Below are 8,499 nucleotides of genomic sequence, written 5' to 3' on the forward strand. Positions count from 1 at the left end.
AACCTCATTGAGCCTCAGTTTCCTCAATTATAGGGTAGGGGCAATAAGAGCTTTCTTGCAGGATTAGTGCAAGGATTAAGCATTATTATGCAAAGGTCTTTGGCATAACAGAAGTGCATTACTACAAGCCAATAGATAAATACATGAAAAATCTCATTTCTATTTTATATCCCACTTCAACTTAGTTTCTGGGCAAAGCTTGCATTGACTGAAACAAACTGCTATGATTCATTCAGACTAAATCATTGAACATAAAATTAGAAAGTCTCTTGGGTTAATATTGAGCTGAAAATAAGCATACTCTCCATTTTACCTAACATTCCCAAAAGATAAAGCAGTCTCCTGGTGACCAGAATAATGGTCCTCAAACCAGAAATATCCAGCAGCAAGTGTCCCATAGCCATCCCTACTCATATTCTGGTCACGGTGAGAAGAGAGGCAGGCCCAGAGCAGGATGGATGAGGGCAAACCCTGGTGGTCCTTCACTGTCCCAGCTGTCTATATCCATTGTAGGGAGGATTTTGATTTAGTCTTCAGCCCAAGGTAGACCTCTCTCAAGAGCAACAGGACTCTGATCTTCAAATCTGGAGGTAAGGGAAGATTTTCTGAGAGGTACATAAGAATGCCTAGATTTAAGTGGTTCTGTTTCCAGTTCCTCAACTTTTGTACATATTCTTCCTAAATTGAGAAGTGGTGCCCTGAAAACAGGACTGTTTCTCTCTTCCATATTCCCTTTTATAATCTCCTTTCCCCTACTTCACCGAAGAAAATAAGGATTTTCTCACCTGCCCCAAATCCTACTATATACAATGCATTGCCCAGGAAGTCAAAAACGCTATGGTACCCAACAAAAGGACAAGTAGAAACAGAGTACTTTTAAAAGAACCTTGTCTTTTGCATATTCTAGATATGCAAGACAGATTTCCTGCTGAGGGAGAGCCATGTGACTTGTGATAAGGAGTAAAGAACGCAAGGTCTCATTTGATGGCAAGGCTGGGAGTATTATCTGTCTATCTCTAGCAGGTGGCTGTCATCGTGACATATCTTAACACATTTATTTGGATTTAATAAATGAAGTCAGATATGCTCTGGTGGAAAGCAAACCTGATTTGGCTGACTGGTTTGATGATGAGGACTGTATATATGGCAGGCATTTTCTGTTAATGAATGAGCTAAGTTGTACTCAAAATATTTAAAGCATATTTTACCTTGACCCAGAGGTCCTCGGGCAAGGTGCCCAGATCCTTCAGCTACAACCCGGACCCCTGGCTTTTTGTAGAAAGCACCTGCAGGGGGAGTGTCGTGTCCAACCAATAGCATTGGTTCTACCAGTGCCTCATCCATCCTCAACACAGATCATTAGGAGAGTGATTACCACCAGGAGTCCTACAAGGAGTTCCACAAGGAGCAGCAGTGATGGCAAGCACGCGCTCAGACTAAGCAGAAGATGAGGGGTGCTATCTGCAGAGGCTAGGATGACTTTCAAATTATTGCCCCCACCTGCCAGTAACAGGACTTTCCCATTGGTTCTCAAAAGCTCAGCAAAGCTGTTGTTCTACAGAAGACCATTGACTACATCCAATTTTAGCACAAGGAAAAGAAAAGCAGGAGGAAGAGGTGTCTACAAAATACAAGGATGATATGGTACTAAAGATCACAAAGGTGAACTATAAGCAGATTGTGAAGGTACCAGGACAACCCCCATGGGGGGAGGAGCAGGTCAAGTTCATCTTGCTTCAGGGCATCCTGGACTCTGTTACAGTCTTTCTTTCTTTCTTTTTCTTTCTTTTCTTTTTTTGAGACAGAGCCTCAAGCTGTCACACAAGGTAGAGTGCTGTGGCATCACAGCTCACAACAACCTCTAACTCCTGGGCTTAAGCAATTCTCCTGCCTCAGCCTCCCAAGTAGCCAGGACTACAGGCACCCGCCACAATGCCTGGCTATTTTTTGGTTACAGCCATCATTATTATTTGGCGGGCCCGGGCTGGATTCGAACCCGTCAGCTCAGGTGTATGTGGCTGGCGCCTTAGCTGCTTCAGCCACAGGAGCCGAGCCTGTTCCAGTCTTTCAATGCCTCCATCTCTGTGGCCAGCTTCCAGGAAGCTGTGGAAACCATTGGCCTAGTCTTCAGCTGGACTGAGGAGTGCTATAAGCCACAGACCCTACCAGAGATCATGATTGGTGCCCTTAACCAATTGAAATACTGGCTCTACTGACTGGCTCATAGAAACCTGCATAACAGCTATCAAGAAGCCTTTGAGTCTCTATTTGGTCATGGAATGTCTGGGTCCAGGAGCTTGGACTTCCCACTGGTCAGTTGGTTTCTATTTGGCATTTGGTTTTCCCAGCCCCACTTTATTGTCAGTAGGGCTTGGGTGGGTGTTTTGTAAAAGCTGATTAATTTATTATTTTGACCATAAAACTTGAACCAACCTAGTCTTCCTTCTCCCAATGGAGGTCCTTGGGATCAGAGTCTACTCTGGGCACCCCAAATTGATGCTGGCCTCTTAGCCTTTTCTCTAAGCCTCAGACTTCTGTTCATGATCTACATATATTTAAAAACTGCCTCTGTTTTGGTCTCTTGGGCAACATTTGGCCCAAGTTTGGCCATTTGGGTAGGATAAAAGGACTAAGAGGAAATCTTCCCACAGCCATGAAAGATGAAAGGTGAAAGGCCACCTCATGTCTAGACTAAGGCTGCCCAGTCCGAGGTTAGGCCAGGGCTTTCTGGCCAGCTTGGAACAGGGATGCTGTGGGTGGTAGGGGAAGCAGCCTCCCTGCTCTGGCCCTCAGCATTCCCTTAGGCTGTTGCACTTTATGGCAAACGCAGATGTGACACAGCACTACGTATTTGAAATTTTTTATTTTTCCAAACAATGCAGTTTTGCTAAAGCTATAATTTTAAAAAATTAATTGGGCCTCAAAACCACCCCCAGCCTTTCTGTCAAGCATATCTGGGCCTCTGTCGTCTCTCAGTGTATTGTCTATGTTTCTCCCAGGACTTGGAGTATGGAAGATACTCAAAAGGGCTCCTGGGAGCACAAGGCCAGAGGGTCCTGGGTGAACCATGGGCTCCTCAAATGTGGGTGTATAGTAGCATCTCTGTACCCCAGTACCTCTGCCTGCCTCAGGTTTGGGTTCGGAGAGGTTTGATTATCCAGAGGAAATTAGATGCCTTTATATCAAATTATATTACAGTAAATATTGTCAAACATTTTCCTTTAAAAAAATATTTAAAACATGTGATAATAGTAAAGCAGTTAATAAATATTATATTGAAAAACATCTAAAGAAATAAGCAATAATTTGATTTTCCCAATTATTTATATGTATATAAAGGTTAAACAAGTCAGGTTAAACAAGTTGCTGTTAAGTGAAAGAGTAAAATGTACAAATGATAGTCATGTCATGACAATGTGATTGCTACCTTCTCTGAAGAAGACAGATGAATGGCTAACAAACATGAAAAATGCTCATCGTCTCTAATCATCAGAGAAATGCAAATCAAAACTACCCTAAGATATCACTTAGGGTGGTTCATGTTAATGATAGTCATTTGATGAATTTTGGTGGAGATTTTTTGGTATATGTCTCAGCATTTAAGAAAGTGGATGACTCTAATGACAGGGTAATAAGCCCTTTTGCAAGTTGGTTGATTTTTAACTCCTTGCTGTCAATAAAATTGAAGAAAGACTAAATGGAATTGTCAGGTCTTAGACATTAAAAATAATATGTGATGATAAATCACTTTTTTTATTGTTAAATCATAACTGTACATTAGTGCAATCAAGGGGTACAATGTGCTAGTTTCATATGCAATCTGAAATATTCTCCTCAAACTGTTCAACATAGCCTTTATGGCATTTTCTTAGTTATTGTATGTAGACATTTGTATTCTGCATTTAGTAAGTTTTGCCTATACCCATTCTAAGATGCAACGTAGGTGTGGACCCACCCATTACCCTCCCTCCACCCTAACCTCCACCCTCCTTTCCGCTTCCTTGGCCCTTTCTCCATATTCTTGTTCTATAGTTGGGTTATAGCCATCATGTGAAAGCTATAAATTAGCTTCACAGTAGGGCTGAGAATGTTGGATATTTTTTCTTCCATTCCTGAGATATTTTGCTAAGAAGAATATGTTCCAGCTCCATCCATGTAAAGATGAAGGTAAAGTCTCCATCTTTCTTTAAGGCTGCATAATATTCCATGGTATACATGTACCACAATTTCCTAGTCCATTCATGGGTCGATGGGCACTTGGGCTTCTTCTATGACTTAGCAATTGTGAATTGGGCTGCAATAAACATTCTGGTACAGATGTCTTTGTTACATTGTGATTTTTGGTCTTCTGGGTGTAAACCTACTGAAGGAATTATAGGATCAAATGGTAGGTCTATTTTTAGGTCCCTAAGTATTCTCCAAACATCCTTCCAGAAGGAAGGTATTAGTGTGCATTCCCACCAGCAGTGTAGAAATGTGCCCTTTTCTCCACATCCACGCCAACATCTCTGGTTTTGGGAGTTAGTTTTGTGGGCTACTCTTACTGGGGTTAGGTGATATCTCAAAGTAGTTTTGATTTGCACTTCTCTGATGATAAAGGATGATGAGCTTTTTTTCATGTGTTTGTAGATCATGCATCTGTCTTCTCTGGAGAAGTTTCTTTTCAAGTCCCTTGCCCACCCTGAGATGGCATCACATGTTCTTTTCTTGCTTACACGTTTGAGTTCTCTGTGGCTTCTGGTTATTAAACCTTTATCGGAGGTATAACCTGCAAAAATTTTCTCCCATTCTGAGGGCTGTCTGCTTGCTTTACTTACTATGTTCTTGGCTGTGCAGAAGCTTTTTAGTTTGATCAGGTCTCAGTAGTGTATTTTTGATACTGCTTCAATTACCTGGGGAGTCCTCCTCATAAAACATTCACCCAGGCCGATTCCTTCAAGAGTTTTCCCTGCACTTTCTTCAATTATTTTTATAATTTCATGTCTTAAGTTTAAATCTTTAATCCAGTGAGAATCTATCTTAGTTAATGGTGAAAGGTGTGGGTTCAGTTTCAGTCTTTTACAGATCGCCAGCCGGTTCACCCAGCACCATTTGTTAAATAGGGAATCTTTTCCCCACTGAATGTTTTTAATTGGCTTGTCAAAGATCAGATAACGGTAAGTAGCTGGATTCATCTCTTGGTTCTCTATTCTGTTCCAGACATTTACTTCTCTGCTTTTGTGCCAGTACAATGCTGTTTTGATCACTATCGATTTATAGTACAGTCTCAGGTCTGGTAGCATGATTTCTCCTGCTTTGTTTTTATTTCTGAGTAATGTCTTGGCTATTCAAGGTTTTTTCTGATTCGATATAAAATGAAGTATTATTTTTTCAAGATCTTTAAAATATGACAATGGAGTTTTAATAGGAATTGCATTAAAATTATATATTGCTTTGAGTAGAACAGACATTTTAACAATGTTGATTCTTCCCAGCAATGCGCATGGTATGTTTTTCCATTTATTGACATCTTCAGCTATTTCTTTTCTTAAAGTTTCATAGTTCTTGTTGTAAAGATCTTTCACAACCTTTGTTAGGTATATTCCCAAATATTTCATCTTCTCTGGCACTACTGTGAAAGGAATAGAGTCCTTGACTTTTTTCGGCTTGGTTATTGTTGGTATATTTAAAGGCTACAGATTTATGGGTGTTGATTTTGTAGTCTGAGACATTGCTGTGTTCCTTGATCACTTCTAAAAGTTTTGTAGTAGAATCCCTAGTGTTTTCCAGATATATGATCATATCATCTGCTAAGAGTGAAAGTTTGATCTCTTCTGACCCTATGTGGATACCCTTGATTGCCTTTCCTTTCCTAATTGCAATGGCTAAAACTTACATTACAATGTTAAGGAGCAATGGAGACAATGGGCAACCTTGCCTCATTCCTGATCTAAGTGGAAATGATTTTAATTTAACTTCATTCAATATGATACTGGCTGTGGGTTTGCTGTAGATGGCCTCTATTAGTTTAAGAAATGCCCCTTCTATACCAATTTTCTTAAGTGTCTGATCATGAAGGGATGCTGAATATTATCAAAAGCTTTTTCTGTGTCAATTGAGAGAATTATATGGTCTTTGTTTTTTAGTTTGTTTATGAATTACATTTATAGATTTGCATAGTTTAGTTTGTTTATGAATTACATTTATAGATTTGCATATACTGAACCAGCCTTGAGACCCTGGTATAAATCCCACTTGGTCGTGGCATATAATTATTTTGATGTGTTGTTGGATTCAGTTCATTAGGATCTTATTGAGTATTTTTGCATCAATATTCATTAGTGATATTGGTCTATAATTTTCTTTTCTTGTTGAGTCTTTCCCTGGTTTGGGGATCAAGGTGATGTTTGCTTTGTAGAAGGTGTTGGGTAATATTCCTTCTTTTTATATATTTTGGAAGAGGTTTAGTAATATAGTGTCCATCTTTATCCTCCCTTATTTTGTTTGGTTTAAAGCCTATTGCATCTGCAAATAGGATTGCAATGCCTGCTTTTTTCTGCTTTCCATTTGCCTGGAGTATAGATGACCATCCCTTCACCTTGAATCTGTATTTATCTTTTAATGTAAGATGAGATTCTTGTATGCAGCAGATATCTGGCTTGAGTTTTTATATCCAGTCAGCCAACCTGTGCCTCTTTAGAGGACAATATAAACCATTCACATTAATTGAGAATATTGATAAGTCTTTCAAGAGTCTGGTGGACATTTTTAATCCTTTTGCGACTGTGGATGTTAGAATTTGATCAAAATTTTCTGGGTGGGTTTACTTTTGTGGAGGAGGGTTATGTTGGTCTTAATGAAGGATAGGTCTGAGAATATCCTGGAGAGCTGGTTTAGTTATCGCAAATTTCTTCAACATGTGAATGTCGTTCAAGTATTTAATTTCTCCGTCATAAATGAAACTCAGTTTAGCTGGGTACAGGATCCTGGGTTGAAAGTTATTTGTTTTAGGAGATTAAAAGTCGATGACCATCCTCTTCTAGGTTGAAAGATTTCAGCAGAGAGAGCTGCAGTTATTCTAATATTCTTCCCCTTGTAGGTGATGGTTATTTTTCGTCTGGCTGCTTTCAGAATTTTCTCCTTCATATTAACTTTAGTGAAATTGATTATGATGTGTCTGGGGGGTATCTTATTTGGGTTGAGTCATGCTGGAGTTCTGAAACTGTTTGCCAGCTGAATTTCAGAATCTCTTGGCATGTCTGGAAAGTTCTCCTTCATAATCTCATGGAGAAGAGACTCTGTGTCTTGTGAAGCCACTTCATCGCTTTCAGGGATCCCTATAAGATGAATATTGGTTGTCTTCAAATTATCCCAGAGCTCTCTGAGAGAGTGATCTGTTTTTGCCATCCATTTCTCTTCCTTTTTGAGAGTTTGGGAGCATTTGAAAGCTTTGTCTTCAATGTCAGAAATCCTTTCTTCTGCTTGTTTCATTCTATTATTGAGGAATTCTGTTGTGTTTCTCAGATCTTTGAGGGCTGCAACTTCTTGTCTCAATGTGTCAAAATCTTTGGTCATTTTGTCTTTGAATTTGTTGAATTCTTGAGATATATTTTGGATTACTGCTTGGAATTCTAATTCAATCTTATTTGCTATCCAGTTTCTGAATTCTATTTCTGGCATCACAGCTATTTGTTTGTGCATGGTATCTTGTGCTGTGTCTGCCCCATTGATCCTTTGGGGAGTTGATCTACTCTGAATATTCATATTGGCAGAGTTTTTCCATTGATTTTACCTCATGATTGTTTTTCACCGTTGCCTCTGGCCATCCTCAGAGTTGGGGAGATGTCTCTCCAAGATTATACACCAGTACAATAACTGTATTGTTGCTGGATCTTTGTAGGGAGTGACCCTGTGTAGTTCCTCTGGGGCTGCCCCAGCCAGGGAGTTCTGGTTGTGGAAGCAGCTCCAGAGTGTGACATACCCGGATCCAGCAACAGAGCGGGAGGTGGTCCACATGGTTCTAAAAATGCCTGGCACCCAGTGACTTTGGCACAGAGAACCTATAGCTCCAGAAGTCTCTGGCCAGGAGAAGGGCTCCGGGCAGAGGCCGAGAGGGCTCCAGAGGGCACGCAGCTACCAGAGTCCTGGCTAGACCAGCAGGCCAGTGTGGAGGCATGGAGGGTACAGGAGGGAGGACATGGGGTTGCGCGGCTCCTGCAGTTCCTGGTCATGGCATGTGGAGGCCTGGCAGGTGCAGGTCGCAGGTTGCGGCACAGCTCTTACCGAGGTCTGGGTGGGAGCCGATTGTGGTCGTGGTACAGCTCTTATGCAGGTCCGGGCTGGAGCCCATCACGTTCTTTGCGCAGCTTTTATGGAAGTCCTGGCCGGCCTTCTGGATTCTTGAGTGTGACCTTATTTGCTCATTGCCGGGATGGTTGCCAGGTCTTCCTCAACCTTCTTGGGCACTGCTTTTGGTGTCAAAGGCCTTGGCCGCGTTCCCTTTTGTGCACCTTTATCAGC

General features: G+C 41.0%; 1 pseudogene; it reads left to right on the plus strand.

Moving 5' to 3' along the window:
* The first annotated feature begins 357 nt into the window (after positions 1-357).
* On the plus strand, positions 358-2,216 carry LOC128590475 (max-like protein X; annotated as a pseudogene).
* Positions 2,217-8,499: the final 6,283 nt, after the last annotated feature.

This window comes from Nycticebus coucang, chromosome 1 (assembly GCF_027406575.1).
Source record: "Nycticebus coucang isolate mNycCou1 chromosome 1, mNycCou1.pri, whole genome shotgun sequence".
NCBI lineage: Eukaryota > Metazoa > Chordata > Mammalia > Primates > Lorisidae > Nycticebus > Nycticebus coucang.